The 20,088-nt window shown below is 40.8% G+C and overlaps 1 protein-coding gene across 1 annotated transcript in view; it reads left to right on the top strand.

Moving 5' to 3' along the window:
- Positions 1–20,088, top strand: part of TSHZ2 (teashirt zinc finger homeobox 2) — a gene marked incomplete at both ends in the record, with an annotated part of 131,139 nt that overhangs the window by 29,685 nt on the left and 81,366 nt on the right. The gene's annotated exons all lie outside the window — the stretch shown is intronic.

Genomic DNA, 20,088 nt, shown 5'->3' with positions numbered 1-20,088 from the left:
CTGCACGCCAGCTTTTTCTGGTTTTGTTTTTTAATGAAATGCGAGATCCTCGTGTAACTACAGAACTGGAGGAAACGAGCTTTTAATACAAGTACTAACTATCCTGAGACTAGCAATAAAATAAGTAGAATTGGCTACCATGAAAAATGGCCATGGTTTCACACACAGTCTCTGCCTAGTTACGTGCCTGATTTATGTGCAGCTACCTCAGTTGTGCCTGCTAAAAGCAGAGGAACTGCTTGGGCAAATGGGCGGTCAGGTGGACTTGTGGACAGCTATTTGTCTCTCCATGCACACTTGGGATGTGTGTGTGTTTCACATGAGCAATTGCAAATATGATATATTTGCTTATTTGTCCCATAATATTTACCCAAACATTTTTCCTCAGCAGCTACTCTTGCTGTATCGTCATGTTCATCGGTAGGCTGCCTTGCTGCTTAGGATCTACACAGCTGCCATTTAAAGGGAGCAATAATACAAACGTCACAAAAAAGAAAGAAAGAAAGAAAGAAAGAATTGGCATGTCTTGTTTTTCAGTTCCCAGGTTTAGTCATTCAAAAGGAGAACTCAGCGGTTAAGCAAGAATTTCTGATCAGCAACTCTTGTTCAACTGTCTGCTGTTAATTGCCTAGAAGTTGGATATATCACAAGTATTGCTACGGGGTTTTTAGCCACTGGTGAAGTGGTTTTCAGAAATATGGGTATGCAGCTTTGGAGTCCGAAATCTGCTCACAACAAAACCTAAATATTTATTTTTACATCAGATTTTTCCTACCTAACTAACCTGAAACATCACAAGCAATTGTAATGCCAGGTGCTCAAACCTATGATGTAAGAAACACCATTTTTTTGCTTGCAGTGCCATATAACCCTGATTTTCTCTTTTAAGCCCAAAATGAGAACAACTTAGAAACCTATCTAACTTGGGCAAGCCAAAGTGTATGTCCTTGGAACTTCTGGGGTATTGACCAACAAAACCCCATATGGTAATTCTTAAGTTTCCTTTTTGTATATGTAACTAACAGATGCTGCAGTATCTTCAGATTCTTTCCATACCGTCCAAAATACGCACAATATATGCAGCCATTGTAGGTCTGGAGATTATATCTGTCAAGGCTGGCTGCATGTGCAAGAAACATGATGGTAAAATATGTGGCAAGTATGAGAACTGCATGAACAAGAAGTTCTGTGCTTGAACTCATCAAATGAACCTGACACTGGCCAACTGCAAAGTTGATACATTCAGAAAATGACATCTCTTGCCCCAAGAAAATCAGATGACACCAGTATATCATCTACCATCAAGTTTCTCTTCACATTTAATCTGAACTTTTTATTTGAATTATCAGCTCCAAGTATCTCGTACAGCTGCAGCGATAGTGAAATAGCCTTGAAGTCTCAAAGCAGGTCAGCTTCTCCTTGATGTGCTTTTTAGCTATCTGTGTTTTGGTCTGGCAGTAGTGATAACTCCTAGAGACAAAATATTCACAGATAAATAAGAAGGAAAAAAACCCCACAGAACGATATTTTTTGTTCTTTTAAACACAGTTGCAGCGGTATGAATACAAGTGGTATTACTGTTTGGAGTCCTTGGATCCTGCTGAATCTCCTTCCTAAGGACACCCAGTGTCAGGATTTTGAGCTCACGATACGTCCCGGTATTTAATTAAGACACTGTCCTATGGTTCACACCCCCGCTGTGATCATCAATGTCTCTGTGACAAACATGGTAGTTGGGAGATGGAAGTCTTAATATTCTTCTCTATTTTGTGGCCATAGTAGGTTTTTTTGGGGGAAAAAAAGTACTTTTCTGTATCCCATCTCCTCTTTGGCTCTACCTGCTGTGTTCACCTTGCTGTGCAGGCATTGGTCTTGCAGCCTCTGAGCCACTTTGCACTGAGCCCAAATTCTCAGGCATCCCAACTTGCTGAGAGTTGTCAGAGACGTGGGACTGTTTGCTTTCCTCTCCCTCTCTCCCTCCCTGTGAGTACTGCAGCCTTTCACCCTGTAGCCCTGCAGGCCTCAGCTGATGTTCGGGTCACAGGAGCAGACCTGCTGGGAGGGGACGTGCCACCCTGACAGAGGATGTGTGCAGCAGGGACACGGACCGGCTCCTTGGCACCAGACCTAGATTTAGCTCTTTTTATTTCTTTGCAGAGTGTAATTTACATACCTGCTAGCACAGTGCACTATTGATCTCACTTCTTTGTGTCTGTTCGTGACTACTAACAGACTAGACAGGTCCAGATTTCTTAAGACTAAATCAAACGTTATTTTCTGAGTCAGAAAAAACGTGTTTGTTTCTTAGTTACTGTATGTACGTCTCTGCTGACTTGAAATGTATTCTGTAATCCCATGCATATGTGATTTCTTTCTTGGTACTCCGGAGTGCACTCTATAGATAACACTTTCATGGTATTTTAAATTCCTATATCTTCACTGTTTTCAAAGAAATGAATATGATTTAACCTTCTTTAGAGCAAGGATAAACTTTGAAATGAAAACTAACATATGGTCTACGTGCTATTTTTGTAACTTTATTTTATAATTTCTGAGCTGATTTTGAGAGCTGATTATTATTTAACAAGTGAAACAGGCTGTCAGTGCGACTGCCGCGGTGCTCTGTGAATTCGTCCTCAGTTCTCTGAAATTCCTTTCAAGAGCAGCTCTGCAGAAGGAGATGTTGTAGGTCCATGCTGGGACCTATGGGCCAAGCTGCTTGGGGAAGCCTTCATGCTAACCTTCGGTGTGCCCAGCTGCAGCAACAGCCTGTTAGTTTGGCATTTTTTCTAGCACTAAATTCACTCACACTTTTGTTGTTGTTGTTGTTAAATATATTTGCTGTCAGACCACATTATATTTCTTCATGATCCACTGCATTTTCTGTGTGTTCTCTTGAGAAGATCCACCACACTCTATCAAAGAAGACTTTTTTCTCCTTCCTTCTCTTCTCCTAGCCACGCTTCTTGTCTTTGCTCAGTCCCACAGATGCATATCTTACAATTGACCAAGAGATCCCCAAAGCACCTTGGCTTCCCCCAGCAATTCACCCATTCATGGGCTTCCCCCATTCAATTCACTCACAGATCATCCCCACGGGCATTCTAGTAGGGGTTCCTCTGCCTCCACAGGATTCTGCTAAATGTGAGGAACCAGAAATAAAAAATTACAATGGAATCTTCCACCTCAGAGAACACCGTGGATACCGTGAAGCTATTGGCCTGGCCGGTCTGCTGGGGAAAACATAGGTGGATAAATGTGGGTGCACTGGAGAAACATGTGAGGAATCCATTTACAGATCGTGATAGAGGTTTTTTTGAACAAAAACTCCAAGTAAAGATGTCTAAGTGTTGCAGGCCCTGCTGTTTCATCTTCTGTGTGATGTTGTCTCTATTCCCAGTAGAATCCAAGAGTACACCTCCACCTCACTGCTTCTGCATACAAATATTTGCCTGAAAAATACTGTACATTGTAAGGTCACATGGAAAAAAATCACACCAAGAGCTGAGCAAGTTTTTACTACTGAAATTAAGTAGGTCAAGAATCTATCTATTCTGTCTGGTAATGTGCTCTACAAGCTAATGAGATCTTGAGAGAAGGAGCACATGCGTGTGGTTGCCAAGGTGAGCATACATCCATATTACAGACCAATAAATGGGAGTAGCAGTCTCTGATTTTTGTTTCATCCTTACCCAGCAATGCTCTAAAAATGCGTAACCCTACCTACAGAACTTTTTGGAATGGGTAGAAATGTATCATGAAAGCAATTAACTGCTCTTGTGATTACAGAATGTATGCCTTCATCTTAATGGGTGGGATGACCAGGCGTATATACTTATGTACGTACATTTTATTTGTATCTTCAAATAGATAAGAAAGATGTATTACGTGATTACGGTTGTAGGATATGATGCTTATCCCATAGCTGATTATGCCACAGGTGAGTTAAGACCTCATTAAGACTTTGGTGTCAGGTCTAGTGCTGACTTGCTTGTTGGATAAAATCATTTCCCATGGCATATAGGTTTTCTGAGTCATTAAGACCTAAAATACTGTTCCAAACTCTGCCATGGAATAGGTATTATAGAAGAACATTAATACATAGTCATAAGGAGATATAATTATATGTGTGTGTGGGTATATATATATAATGTTTAGTCTAGACATCAGTATAATTATGCACAATAAGATGTGACATCTGAGATTCATGTGTGTTATAAATCTTTTTGAACAGGAAAATGGTTAAGTCTGGGAAAATTTTATTTTTCCCAGCATTGCACTGCCTCGGCCCCTTTTCTATCCGAGTTCTGAAAGAAAGACAAGGCTTATCATTTATTCTTGAGACATTTTCTTCTAACATCCATCTTCCCATGTAGCCCACGAGTTTGCTCTCAAATGTGCAGATGGAACAGACTCTTGCTGTCACCAACCCAAAGCACGATGCTGCAGAGGTGAAGGACCTGGCTGCACGGCCTGAAGACAGAGCAGGGCTGTGGAGCCTGATATTTATAATGTCTCTATCTTTGTCTAAGGGAATTGAGAGGCTTGCTTGGAGAGTCAGGACTTGACGTGACAAGGAAAGAAAAGAGAACTTCCCTCCCGAATTTTCCCATTTGCTGCCACTTTGGCAGGAAAATGAAGGGTCAGATTTCAAAACCTGGCCAGCCCCTTTGTGCCTCCAACTTGCAGGAGGATGTGAACGGAATTAATTGTGGGCGGACTTAAAACTATTTATTTGTCTTAAGAATTTAATTTTGGAGAAAGAAAACAGACATTTTAGTATTCAATATTTGTCCTTGATTCAGTTACAGAATTTAAACCTGCAGGGATGCAAAAGGCAGAAAGGCCCAGACAAGGACTGGATGTAAATGTTGATCAAAATGAAACCATTCAAGGTTAACAAATTGCAAGACATCTCAAACAATTTAACCAACATATTGCTTGCTCACAACTGTATTTTCTGCTTTGCTGGATTTAACTTGTTTTGACTTGTGTTGAAGGTTCAAGCCAGTTGGGGACCACACAGCTTTTCATAATTAAACATTAAGCTGGTTAGTGGGGTTAAAACTGTTAAGTATATAAAACTTCCAGGGCGTTCATTGAACAGTATGTTTATTTCATTTGGCATGTTATTTTAAGTATACTTAAGAAAACAGTAAATGCAAAATGCCACGGGTAACAGACAGACTGTGGAGAATATGCAGAGGATGCTCAGATGCTGGAAGTTTGAATCTCTGCAAACAAGGCATGAGAGATTCACATGCCATGTCAGCTCTCAGATGCATTCAGCAAATTCTTCTGACAATAGTGCGGGAGGATGCAGGGCCTTTGTTGTGCATCCTCCTAGAAATATTATGTACTGTAGAGAAAAGAAAACAGCGAAGAGTCGGTCAATATTTTTCTTGAATTTACTCCTAGTGGTAGAAGCTGTGCCTGAAGTATTCCATTTACGTTTGGTGCTCTGCACTATATCATCTTCCTGCTCTGTAAAGTAAATTTATTCTTGGGAGGAAGAAAAAAAGCCTTTGTTGTAGCATGTAGTGCATCCAGGAAGGTCTGAGCGATTCATTGGTTTTATTACTTTTTAATTTGATAGACAAACCAGAAAATACTGCACACAGTTTTTTGGTGGTTTGTTTTTTGTTTTGTTTTGTTTTTAGGCTTCGTTACACTTCTCAAAGTTCTATTAATTTATCTGCTTTTGAAATGAAATGTTTTCATACAAGGCAAAAAATTTTCACGTATTTTTGTTATATTTTGGTGCTTTATTGTGTTGCTGTTTTTATTTTATTTTTTTCCTATGCAAAATATCTTCAAAATCTTTCCCCTCAGCTGTGAATAATTATGACCTGAAATGCCATTTTTTGGTGAACAGATATTTGAAATAGAAAATGTCACGCAGTCTGATTCCCATACCTGTAAAATGCTTATTGATGATCTCTTCAGGTTTTAATCTGAATCACCCAACTGTGGGAGGGTGGACTCTGTTTCCCTGAGTGATGCTGTATGGCTGTTTGAGCACATCAGGAACAGTGTAGGAAAAGGGAAATCTCTGCATACTTAAAGTGTTCCGGACCTCAAGGACCCACTTGGGTGGATATTTTGTGGCTGACCCTCAGTGGTGCAAAGCCAACGTAAGTAGAGTCAGAGTACAGCTGAATTCCTGACTCCAGCTCAGCTCCATGTCTGTGAATAAGGATGGGCCAAGGAGGAGTAGCAGCCAATGAAAATATTCTGACATTAGTTCCTGGTGGTCTACTGTCACTGTGTATATCATTTCATTAAACAACTTTGTCATACAATATATAATTCGGCTCCAATCGTTTGGGTTTGACTTAAATAGAAGAGCCAGACCATGGACTCAATTTAGACTTTATAATTTCCAATTTCTGGCTTCTCCTGTAGTCTAACAAAAACATTTTTGTGTTGACTTTTTTAAAACCTACACACATTTCAGGTGAGGTTTTCCTGATGACTTAAAAGTGGTTAGCAACCAAGTTATTCACTGCTGGCTACCATTCATTTGTCTGGAAGGATGTTAGGAAACCAGAACATTCAAGAAAGTACATGTTGCCCAGAGAGGTCATGTCCCTCTCACTTCTTTCCAAACATGAATAGGTGGGCTCAATTCCACTGCTTGCTTTTACATTCCTGCCTCCTAATGTGCACCAGAAAGGTGTAAATTCTGTTACTGCATACAGACAAAAGGCCCTTTTCTGTGCGGGAGACATTTGCCAGTAGTTTATAAGGAGTGGGAATGTAGAATGACACAACAGGTCAAAAATTTCTGATAAAACGAGTCGATCCTTTCAACATTTCTGCACTCAATCCTACAGACATAAAATTTAGAGCATGAGAATATAATCTTCTCTAATGACCGGGTAGTGATGTTTTCAGGAGTGCTAAGCTGTGAGTATATACAATCTTCTTCCCCAGGAAAGCTGATATACACTTAGAACACTAAGTATGGCGAGTGGTAATACACAAATGCTTTGAATTTTTACATATATTTGGCTGCATCTATTCAACAGATCAGTTCCTTAGCATTTCAGCAAATTTCTTACACTTTTTAAGGAATGTTTTCAGAGTGGCCCAGCCCGACAAATATAGTGAATTCCAGATGCTAATGGCACCATTTGTCAAGACATCTCTTTTTAACATAATGCATAAACCTTTCGTACATGGTACTTTTACTGTGCATTCAATTCCATCGCAATTCACTGCTTCAGGCAGAGGAAATGAAGATCTTAAGCAATGTAAACACACTAGGAAAAGGCTCTTAGATCCATGTGGCTCCTGAAGATGAAATACTTATTTCCACAAAATTTGGCTTCGACTCTAACAGAGTAGAGTGAAGTACTTTGAGGAATCTGGAGTTAAATTATCTGTCTAGGTGTTTTTATGTTTCTCCTCTGTGAAACGTCTGAGCATCTTATAACCCATCAAAGCTTCTAAAATGGAAAATACCTTTTTTTTTCTTTTTTTTTTCTTTTTCCTGAAGAGTTACTTAGAGTTTAAATTTCTTTAGGCAAGGGACTTTCTTTTCCTCTGTGTGCTGGATTGTGCTACAAAATAAAAAAAAGCTCGTTAATTGCACTCAACTAATATTTTAATGTATTTTGCTTATTTACTCTCTGTAGCTACAGGATTCTGCTATAATGCAGAAACTCTTTTTTCACTCTAATGTTGGGAGTAGAATTAAAACAAGAAACTGGTCATACAAAGAAGAAAAAACATTATTTTGAGATTGACTGTGTTGGAGCCAACATTAAATGAGAAACAAAAACACTGAAAGAATCAAACAATTTAACATAGTCCCCATCTCCAAGCTTACAACTCTAATATCTCTGAATTTTCCAGTCTTCTTGGCATTTGAACACGATCCCTGTGACACTAGCTTGCCTCTCATCTGAAGCAAATAACAATGTCCATATTGCTCCCATTTCCTGGACCTAGGCCTTATCATTTTTCTAGTCTTTTGTATCTTGTCAGACTAAACTGACACTTCAAAATGTAATGACTGCACTCCAAAATAAATTTTGTTGCATATTCCTTCGGTCCCAGTTCTGGAAGGCGCTTAGCTACAGACTTAATGCTGCATTTATTCACGTTATCAGTTGCAGGGAGTAGCTCCTATGAGTTTATACCAGCTCATGGTCTGGCCAAAGAATTATAACTCTTACCCATCGTAGTGTGAGATCATGGGACTCATTTTTATTTTTTTCCCTGCCTGTTTTATTCCAAATGCAATTGGCTTCAGGTTCCCAACTCCTGTTATTTACAATGCAAGAATTTTGGGCCTTGATGCTACAAATGTTCATGCTGGTTTAACTACAAGCATATGACTACTCCCAAATGAAGGCCCTGGAACTCTTCACGTCTTAAGCACACAGTCTCTGATCCTGGAAATTCCTGTGCATATGCTTTTCTTTACCCCCTTGAGCAGTCTCATTAATTTTAGCAGGACTGCCCACAGTAGTAAAGTTAAAACATGTACATAAGTATTTGCAGGTTCAGGTCCATAGTGACATTTCTCATCTTCCAATGTTATTTTATCCCCAAGTCTGTTCACTGTCAAAAAATGAATCTTCAAGTAATCAGGCCTCAAAACTCCCCTCAGACCCCTTCCTGGAACTTGGTTTATGTTCTGTTCTCTGGCAAGCCCAATGGATAGCAGCAGGGCTGTCCTAAATCAAACAATCTTAAGGCTCTGACATAAACTGACAAGAGCCAAGTATGGCCAAGCTGAAGCTTAAACCAAGCTGAACTGCATATTTCTCTCTGGCGTAGTTTTTGTGGCGTTCCTTGCAATCGCTTTGTCCTCTTTATTTTATTATTAAAATAAGTTAGATGGGAATTATAAATGGGAGTGCTTGTGTTCTGAAACGATCTGGAAGAGAGGCCTCAGTTGCACTTCTTAGCTCCTTATGTTTGGTAACGTTTTCTTCCAATTGGGCACTTGAGGTTTGAAGCAGGACAATTAAGTAGTTTCACAGCTTTGGTACAAAAACCATCTGCGTTATTGAAGTTGTGCTGTGTGGGTTTGAGGAGCTGAGGAGCTCAGAGTCCGGGATGAATTACAGGGAAATCCCCTCCCATCCCCAGTCAGGTCCCTACACGACCACCTCTCGTCTGTGGAAGCTCAGCAGCCATGCTCAGTAAGGCATCGTCCCCCGAAGCCTGCACACGTCCATCTGTTTCCTTGCAAAAGCAGCTGCGCTGCGGTGGAGGCAAACATGGTAACAGCAGTGCAGCCTGGTGCGCTCAGCTGCAAGGCAGGAAATCCTGACTGCTGGCCCTGGCTTATCCATTGCCTGCTCCAGGCCTCAGGTGGGAGCTGACTTCTCCTGCATGGTCTGTAACAGCAGGCGGCACAGCTGACAGCCCACAGCAGCGTGCGGGGCTTCGTCCCTGTTGGCGGCGCTTTAGAGAATGGTTTGGGAAAGACTTGTATCCATTTGTATTAAACATACAGGAAGCAGTGAAAAGATGCAGAAATAGTGGTGCTTCCTACATAGACATGTAGGTGTTTTAACAAGTTTTATCTGTCAGATGCCCATACAGCTCTGTTCCTTAGGTACATCTGCCCCGAACTGCAGGCGCAAGTACAAATAATTTCTCTTGCAAAGAAGCCGAGTTACTCATCAGCATATACAGCTGCTTCACGTGAATGTAAAATTGTGCATTCAAAGGCATGTCTAACTGGCTTAAAAATCAGACTCCACCAATAACATAACTCCATAATCCCCAAATATATACAACTAACATGGATTTTATGTTCCAGCGTATTAGAAGTGGGAAAGCAGCGGATGTTTTAAATAGAAACATAGCAAATTGCTGCATCTGAAACTTTGTCATTTGCTCCAAGCAGAGCTCAAAGGAATTAGGCCTTATCTGAATGATTTCAGATAAAATTTCAGATAGGATTAATTGTGAGGTTAATGTACTTTGTTCTCTAAACTTTAGAGCACTTCAGGAGGGGAGCTGGCAACATGGACAGCATTTTGTGGCTTAAAAAAATGCAGTAACAGCTTTAGAGGAGGGAAGACAGCTGCATGCAAGCAAAGTCAGGACCAACTTGAAATTTGTGGAGATGTTGTTAGTGAGCATAGAGCCTTCTTGCCCATGTGTACAAAAGCACATAAGTGTTTTATAGGAAGAGAGCACTATTTGTATCCACATTATAGATAAATAATAAGATCTAAAACTTGAGATGTTTTTTCTACGCAGGAAAAGGTGACATCCTATTTTCACAAACAGACTTTGAAAACTTTTTGTTGTATTTTTTCCATGAAACTCTCAGCTTTCCTGAACAAAACACCATTCTCTAAAGTGCTGCATTGCTGTAAGTTATTTACTAAGATTTCTTCATTGTTTTAAAATATCCAGCCTCAGATTCCACTTTTGGAATAAGTGAAATCTGAAGTCTTCACACTTGCCATATTTTCAACCCTGAAAAACAAGGGGAAAAAAGCAAACAACAAAGTAACGTTTTATTAAAAATGGGCAAAAATTGTTTGCAGCTATAAATGACAGAAGCTTCATTAAATTCAGGGGAGTTAGACTCACTTATACTAGCAGAAAATAGGGTCCTTTTTTCTCTTGTTTTCAATAATTTTTCAGATGTTATTTTTAACAGTTCTAGGGGGAGGAGGGAAGTAGGGTGGAAAACAGTTACAGCCATTTTATCACATTTTACTCCTAACAATGCAGTACAAATGAAAAGAAACCATAATGCTCTGTAGAATAATACATTAATCATCATCAGTCGTCATTCAGTGCAATACGTTCTTTCCACACCATGCAAAATATGAGCAGATACCCTCATGAGAAGGAGAAATGTCTTCTCTAATCGTTCACCTAGTCTGGAACACATACCGGGTTGCAGTGGGGCTGGGTGTTATTTATCATCTCATGCATGGGGCAAAAATCACGTGGCAGATTTCTTTGGAACCATGAGAGATTTATGAAAGGTTTCACCCCTTAAGGGGTGTGAAATAAAGGGGTTAGAAGCCCATCTAGCCGGGATATTTTTAACCAGTGACAGATGAGTTGTTTTCCCTTGAGAAAAAAAATTAATCTCAATGGGAAAAAAACATCTTAAGTTATTTTTCATGAGGAACTAACTAGGGGAGCTTGGCCCACTGTGTCACACCGCTGGAAGATTTACTCTCCAAATGCATTTAATTGTGCAGCAGCTGTGCTGTTGTCTAGCCTTGCTCCCTGGCAGTGCTCCCTTGCCTGATGTCACGAGGTGCAATATGCCTTGTGCTGGGGCTCAGCCTCCCGCACCTCCTGGAATCAGTGAGTCTCCCAGGCTGCTGAGACTGTAGGTGAGATCTGGAACAGTTCAGGATGGAAAACTCATCCTGGTGGGAAGGTGGGTCAGGAGGCCTTGAGTCCTCATTGTCCTCAGCTGAGCCAGGTCCCCAGGACTGCTGCTCCTCTTGTGCTCTGGCTGTGTGGGTCACCAAGCTGCCCTGGCAGCACAGCCAGAGGAGGCTCCACTCCTATATATCAGCAGTGCTGACATGGCTGCAGCTCCTGTGACGTACTGTTGCACTTCAGGGCCTTTAATCTAGATCTGCATTTTTTCACTGAGAAGTTGATGTTTCCTGGAGAAAAAAAAATGATAAATATTTTTGCAATCTCCCTGATGAGCTCTTTAGGATTGTTACGCACGATGTGGTAGCATGACAGATTCCACAGCTTTTTGCATGGCTTAGTGAAGTGGCTATTTCACAACCTTTCCTCTTTCTTCAAACTCCAGAAGCTACATTCAGTCTCACTGTTTTCCATTAGGCTGCTTCTGTAACTCAGTCTTCAGAAACTTCAAAAATTATGAAGCATCCTCATATTCTGTGATCTCCAGCAAGTCCATTTGACCCATTTCTTCACTCGCTGGTAGGTCCCATCGTTACTGCTGGCAATGTAAAATTATTGCAGCTGGAAGCCAGTAGCTAAAGGAGTAACAGAAGGACGATCAGGAGGTTTTCCTGCAGATGTAACCTACAGAAGAATAAAATTACGAGGCAACTTCCCAATTACTTGGATGCTTGTTAAAGTTTCAACAGAGAAGTCTTGATGAATCTTTTCTCCTAATATTTGTGTCCTTTGTCTCTCCTCCTCTCCTGTTCTTATATATAACATATATGATACACATATATTTCTGCTCTAGTTCTTGCATCTGTCGAAGAAATATATCTCGTAAGTACATGATGCTTAGCTATGAAAATACACTTTGTACAACGTTATGTTTGTACTGCTTCCAGTCTCTGTATCTCTGAAAAATAAGTAGGTGCTATACTTATGTCATGTATTGCTATTTGTTTCTTTATGTTGGTTCTTCTTAAAGTGCTCCTCTTATAGCATAGCTCCAGGGCATCCTTGCATACAGTTATGATACATAAAAAACTGAAAAGCGCAATTTAAACTGCAGCACCTCATCTGCTCTCCTTATTTGTTTGTATTTTTCCCCCTGCCAAACATCATATTCCTTTCATTTGGCAATATAATATGATCCACCGTAAAGAAATACAGCACAATCAAGAGTGAGTCATTCTGACTAAAAGCTTAGGTCCAGATCCTGCATTTCCTCCTCCAAAAAACTCCTAAGGGATTGAATGAGAGCATTTGCCAAGTTGGGAACCGCAGGACTCAGTCCTCTATATATGTCGGTATGGACTGGCTTCAGTAGCTACAAGGTGTTACAGTTTGGAAAGCCATTGCTGTTTCTCTTTGCCTTTTGCCAGTTTTTGAAGTCCTTCCTCATTCTTTGCTCTCGGTGGATCCGATGTACTCATTCTGGAAAGAACCGCAGCGTTTAAATAATCCTTATCTGAAAAGTGGTTATAAGGAAATTTCAGAGGGATCTCTGTCTGTGCCTTCCAAAGTCCATGCCAGTGAACTGAAGGGGATTTTTGTGGCATACGTGAAAGACTTTAAAGCCTGTCACGTGTCATTCAGGAAATCTCCTCGACAGCCACCCGAGCCAGACAGTGGAGAGAGACGCTGTGCTTTCCAGGCAGGCAGTCAAGGGCATCTGCCCAGAGTGCCACGGTCTGCCTCTGCTGTCCTGTGATGGTTATTGCTCTACCCCATGGTGCTGAACCATCCTCTGCCTAACTGGCTCTGGAGCAAGTTCTGCTGCCTCCCAGCAGAGCTAACAACCAAACCACTCCTGTTTTGCACAGCAAGATAGTAGAGAAGGAATAAGGGCAAAGGCAGGTGAAGTCTGCTGGCTGTGGTGCTTATGCAGAATATGGGAGGATTGCCTTTCAGTTTCTCATCCAACTGACATTCAAATGCATAGACAAAGTAGAACAATTTCAGTGGGAAGGACTGGAAGACACTTATCTCAGTAGGGAGGGCAGCATCCGTGAGATGGGAACTAAAATTCCCACTCTGTCAGGACATGGAGGAGTTGGAAATGTACAAACTGGTGATCCTGTCAAAGGTGATCCTTGATCCACAAGGTCAGTTGAAAACTGTACTGTAAAATCAGGCTGTATGGACAAATGTAGGTAGAGGAACATTTATCTTGTGAACGCTGCAGAGTTCAATACCACAACTGCAGTACAAGGGTGTAGGTGATCTTGCAAAACAACAAAAATCCCTGTGCTTAGCACATTTTATCAGTGGAAACAGTTGAGGGTTCTGGGCTCTTTTAAACTAGCTGAGTGAGGTTTTTGAGCATCTTTTTTCAGAATTAGTGACTCCTGAAGTGTCAGTTAGGTGAATGTGTCACTTCATGACTCTTAGCCTTCCAGATTTTACCTTGTTTGGTGTTTTTAAATTCTTCCTGTAGCTGTTCTCCAGTGATTTTTTCCGTTCCTTATGCTGCATCAGTCATACATCAAGCTGTGGCTACTCCCCTGTGGCTTGCAGAGAACAATAACATAGGTGAGAAAATATGCCTGCTCATATATTTTGATTGTCTGACTTTCTCCTATATCTCTCTGGAATGCACTTCTACCTGTGTGCCTATTTACATATTAATGTGCAAGTATTTGCAGACCCACGTAGTTAGCAGGACTTGGAAACTGGGAACAAATCTGTAGATAGTAGAAGTATATCATTTTGATTTACAGTCTAACATTTAAATGTTTTGAGGTCAGACCTCTGAGAGAAAATAATTCACAACTGGATATATAGCTTCCACAGGCTGTACATTTATTGCCAACAAGTACAACACAGATTGTTTTTTACGCGCCTGCTTTTTATTGCTTTAGATGCTGTTGCAGGATAGTTCACATAAACATTTATATAGGGTTTAGAAAACAGTTGTTAGCGAGGAGGAAGCTTTTGCTGTTTACACAGCCTCGAACAAAGCCACCGCGCGGAGCTTCCTGTAATTGACATGTGGGCGGGTTTGTTCAAGTCACTGACTGGAAGAAGTGAGTGTCTGAGATTTATTCCTGACAGGACTTAAATTACTGGTAGCCTGACACATTTGTGAACAATTACTAGACACTGAGGTGTTTAAAGTAATGGGTACAGTTTGCTCAAGGGATGGGGAAGTTTCGAAACCATTAAAACAAAGCAAATTTCCCTTAGATTAGTAAAAAGTGAATGCATACGTTTATTTTTCTAAAATGCACGCACGTATTTGGTTTCTTAACTAAGTTTTCTCTCCAAGTGCACGTGCTTACCAGTGGGTTACCATACGTTTGTGCCAGCGCCCACTCCCTGAGCTTGCCCTGCATTCCAAACACAGCACCTCTGAGCCTCCTGAAAGGTGAATCCCCTGGTGATTTCTTCAGTAGAGAAGGATCTTATGGTTAAGAAAGGTCTTGTTGTCCAAAATAATAACACCATTAGTTTCTAGTCCTGCTTTTGTTTTTCAGTTTCAAAGATGAAAAGTGGAACGCCCTAGAAGTTACTGCTTTGTACATTTGACCATTATTTACCGTGAATATTTATGGAAAAAAAATGATGCTTGATTCTCTCTTTAATCTACAGCACATTTATTCCTGTGTTTGTAACTCTTCGAGGTACAATTTATACTCATTCCCACCGTTTGCATTCATTGTTTGTTGGCAATGGCTGGGAAGTGCACTTCATCCCAGCCCCTGATTTCCTAGTAGCCACCTGAGAGACTCCTGTCACAAAAGGAATCCGTCATGGCCCTGCATTGCCAAAGGTTTTTCAGAAGCATCCCACACGCACACTGAACTGTGTGTACACAGTTTTATCCATCTTCCCTCATTAATCATGATCTGTTGTACAGGTGCTGTCTCTGCAACTCACGCTGTTCTGATGTTCTGTGATAAAAGTGAATAAAAATATTAAAAACTACATACATCTACTAATAGTTAAAAACAAAAGCTTTAGATGGTGAGCACAGATCAGTATTTTCGAGCAGACAGCTGTGTCTGCAGCTTTGCAGTCAGAATCTCGCTTGTTCTTCCTGGCTGAGTCAATAAAAATGTTTATACACGTTTTCGGTACAATGCGGCCACACAGAGAGCTGCGAGGAATGTTTGCCATACTGGTAGGTTCAGATGCAGAGCTGTGAGCTTGCAGTACTGCTGATCCAAGTCACTCCAAGTCACGTTGCCTAAAATCACGGCCTTGACTTAAGCACATTAAGCTGTCACTAAAAAAAAAAGAAAAAAAGCTCCTGTTTTTCAGTTACTCTTCCAAGAGCAAGGATAAGACATTATTTTGAAGAAACAAAGAAGGTGAAATGTTTATATAACTGCATCACCCTCATTAGATGTCCTCCCACTGTTTTATTGGGACTCCTACAATGTAAACGTGACAGTTTTTCCCACAGGCAATTTCCTACTGCACAAAATTAATCTTTTACTTGTAGTTATTTAGCATTCTTCAGCAACAAACAAGCAGCAGTGTGTTTTGCTAGCCTTCCCATGCACTTTCCAGATTTCAGCAAGACCACATATCACCAGATCAGTTTATTTCTGCCCCCCAAAACCACTCAGTTAGAAGGAAAGGGTCGTTTATGATGGAAATGAGGACCTAAATGGAAAGCTGTAAACACTTCTCCCCATCCTCACTGAACTATTCAGCCTCTGACCCATTAGCAGTATTTCCTACTGCTGAGCCTACTTTGCAATTTCATTTCTCCAGCCAGAAATAATCTTGGGATTCCTCGAGCCACTGCTTTCAGCTGGAATCCTCTCTCGCTGCCACCGGTGTCTGTATGACAAACTGCCCACTGCTGCACCGGTTTTGAGTCTCTCCAGGCACGAGAGAAGGTGTCTCCTCACTGATGCTGGTCTGAGTTTGACAGAGAGCAGCCAGTGACACCAAAGACACCAATGTGTGTGAGCATAAAGGACAGAGCGACGTCAGATGAAAAAGCAGTAACATTTGCTGTAGAAAGACTGGACTCTCATTGCCGAATATGAACTCCCATCCCTGAAGTAGATTGTCCCTGAGTGCTGTTAGGAAATCTCTTTCTGGCCAGAGCTTCCTCTCTGACAGCAGGTTAGGTGATCTGCCTGGGAATTGCCTGGGTTTTTGGTATTGCAGTAGTATTAGGAATATATGAACATGAGTAGTAGACACAGTTTTAGCCATGATTCCTTTCAGTGCACTCCTCGCTTTAACACAGCTACAAAACAAGGCAACAGGTGGGAGATGAGTTAATGGCTTGAAGTTGTTTCCTGGCTCATTCTAAGACTAAAGTCTCAGGTTCCCAGGAAAGGAGCAGTTTTCAGACAGTGGGCACCAATTTTATTTCAGTGCACGGAAGCAGTACATGCTGCTCCTCTGCCTTCATGGCAAATAAAGACACTCCATGTCTGTTGGATGTGATTTCCAAAGTGCTTTGCATTGGCTTATGGTGAGAGCTCCAAGTGCGTGGGACACTTCAGTGCCAGTCAGCCTAACCGCTGCCTGCTTTTCATGTGAACCTGTGCAGAGGATTCCATGGACCCCACAAAGCTGAAGTGTTTGTTGCCTGCTTTTTGTTTTCTGGGTCAGTTCTTGATGCATTGAGTAGTGAAACAATTTGTAGAGCTCTGTTAGCACAAAACAATGAAAAATAATACCAAAAATAAAACATGGAACTGCAGCGAATGTGTCTGTTTTCACACACTGTGTTTTGTCTCAAGGACATTTCAGAAGCTTCAGCAAAGAAAACTAAAACACTTTCAGAGTATCAGATTGCCATGGGATGGGTTTTTCTGTTTTCTCAGCATTCAGAACTTCGTACGTCTTTTGCAGCTACACAGAGTGCTACCTCTTCTGCAGGCTGTCTGCTGTTTTGCTCACATATTCATAAATTTTTCTCATTTGTGAGAGGCACTGAGCAGAGCATGAGAATTGTTTTACCCAGTAGGTGGTGGAGCAATAATGAAGCATTGTGATTAAGTAGTGTTGGAACATCTTATCTACCTCACTGAGTGGGAGGCACCATTAGTAGTAAAAGTAATTACCTGTGTAGAACGTGCTGATTGCATTGAGTATCTACTCCATGACACAAAGAATGTCTTCTCAACCTTAGGAACTTTAAGAGATCTCCATTTGCTGCTAATTTCAAGTTTTAAGCAATAACACGTAATTACTTCTGATTTTTCTTTGGTGTCAAAATTACAAATAAACTTTGAAAGAGCTTTTCCTCTTCATCAAAATTCTGCCCTTGTCATTGGTAGCTACAAAACAGAGGATGATAAAAAATCACACAACATAACCAGAACTGTAAAACAGGGTACATTCTCAGGACTTGCCCACAGCACTTGGGGGTCTCCTGCAGAACTGCCCTGCAGTGCCCTGCTCTGTCCTGAACAGCTTTACTCCGTAGAAATGGTGCAGATGATGATTCAGAAACAGGACATCAACGCTGAGCACCGAGGGAAGGTTTCAGCTTACAGAAAATTCCTTGAGCTGAGGATACGTGGGAGGCTGTTGCCACTGATGGCATCAGTTGCTCACAGGGTTATTCTGACAGAAGCCAATCTGTAGTATAATGTGCTCTGTCCTGAGGTCTGCATTTCATAAACATTCATCCATCTGCCTGACAGTTTCCGGTAACTTGGGGAATAAAATATTAAGATACAACGGAAATAAGGAGTTCTTTTATCATAGGAAAAGGGGGCTATTTTTTATTCCATCTATAGACTGTAGATCTGGTAAGTTCTATATCTCGTATAGTTGTGAAATCAAGCCTCACTTTCCATCTTATGCTTTTAATCCCTTTTAGCTTCTTTGTAAAACTTATTAATAGTCCTGGGACCCAGAGGGATCCATGAGTTTTAGACTGAAAAAGAAAACTGACAAAGAGCATTGGCAGTTCATTTTAGGTCCAATTCAAAGCCTGCTGGAATCCCAACAAAGAGAGTCTCACTGATTTCTAAGATTAATATCTGGGGTTTGAACATAATGTCTAATACAAATGAAGTCCTGCTACGCTCTTGAAAAGTACCTGAACACATCTGTAATAATGTAAGGGTTAGATGACTGTACTGGGCAACATTGGTAGACAGGTAGAGTCAATTAAGATAATTGACAGCAAAGAAAAAGACTTGTGAAGGGGCTGTATTTTCTCTGCTCTCTGTATTACTTTATGGAGGCATTTCCTTTGGTAATTTTAGGAGGATATGAGGTCATAGTGACTGCAGACAGGCAGAGACTTTAATGGGGATGACAAGCTGTGATTGAATTGATTGCTATTCCTCTATCCAGTGTGACCTCTTCCACCAATAAAAGGAGAACATTTGTTTAAGGCATAGCACGCTCTTAGGGAGCAGCCTAAATTTCAGATTTTTTTCAGAGGCTTTTGACAGTTTTTCTGCTACACGCACCGTTTCTAAGTTTAATTTATTAAGTCTCCTGAGGGGAATAGTTTCTTGTGCTTTTTGTTGTGTTTACTTTTGGCTTATTTATTTATTTCTTTTAATATCTCTGAACTACAAGTCATTTCTCTTGTGTTTGTTGGTTAATCTGTGAAGCACTTTAATCGTGCTTTATGTCAGCAGGAGCCTCTGCAAGCTATCTGTGATCCTGCCTGGAAGTTGGAGGAGTCAGTTTGGGAGTGGGAAAACATGAAGTTGCTGGAGCCACAAGAGTGGAAATGGATTTTAAATAATCCTACAGAAATTAACTAGTGATTTTATGAGTGGATTAGGCCAGGAAATGACGAGTGCCACGTGAAATGTGGCAGTTTTCTTTGCAGAATCGAATGCAACGTCTTCCTTCAATATTTGTTTCTGTGCACTTGGTTTGGCTTGACTCAAAATAAATGAGAAGTCAAAGTGAATTTCAGGCTAAGTGAGTGAGAGCCACCCAGTGTTGTACACAACTGTACAGCTGCAGGTTCTGTGTGTTTTTAATTTGCAGACTGAAGATTAGTTTCAAATTGGGCCTGAGCTGATTTTATTCTTACTGGTCTTGGAGCGAAGCAAAATTTCTGAGAGGCCTGAGAAATATTCCCCAGGCAAAACAGCCTGGAGTTCAACTGAGACCAAAGTCAGGCACATTTGGTATAACACAGATTATATTTCTATAATTTCCAACAGCAATTAAATGATTTAAGAAAACATTGTGAATATCTGTTGCTCATTGCTGTTGTTTACAGGAACTAACTGCCTTCAAGGACAGCAAGCAGGGAATTTCCAGACTTCTGTGGCATGAAAACAGCGAACAGAGATTTTACTTGTAATAGGAGTATCAGCAACGTGAAAATAAAGACAGTAGGAGCCATTTAGCATTCCTTTCTGAAATCCTACCAAAATTCAGGACCGCTCCTCTCCTGCATGATGCTTGCAGTGTCACTCATGGCCGTGTCTGATTGCCCTCATACACTTCAAAGCACAGCAGTACTGAAGGACCCAATTAACTGTGCTCCTTAAAGCATTCCAGAACATTTGTGTCTCCAGATACTAACTGTAAATGAGAACACCTTTGCTTTGTAATCAGGTAGAAGATAAATCATTAGTGCTGACAAACTGAAAACTTTTATATTATGCTGGGATCCCATTGTGCTACAAATAGCACAGTCAGTGAAAAAGGCAATTGCTGATCTGCCTTTCTGATTAATCCATTAAATTACAGATGTTTGTTATACACAATAAAATCTTAGCCTTCCTGAAATATGCTCCATTGTTTATATTCAGAAAAAAT

Source organism: Tetrao urogallus (genome assembly GCF_951394365.1).
Source record: "Tetrao urogallus genome assembly, chromosome: 16".
In the NCBI taxonomy this organism is placed as follows: Eukaryota; Metazoa; Chordata; class Aves; order Galliformes; family Phasianidae; genus Tetrao; species Tetrao urogallus.
Note: the sequence above shows the minus strand (reverse complement) of the source record. Positions and strands in the feature narration are given on the sequence as shown.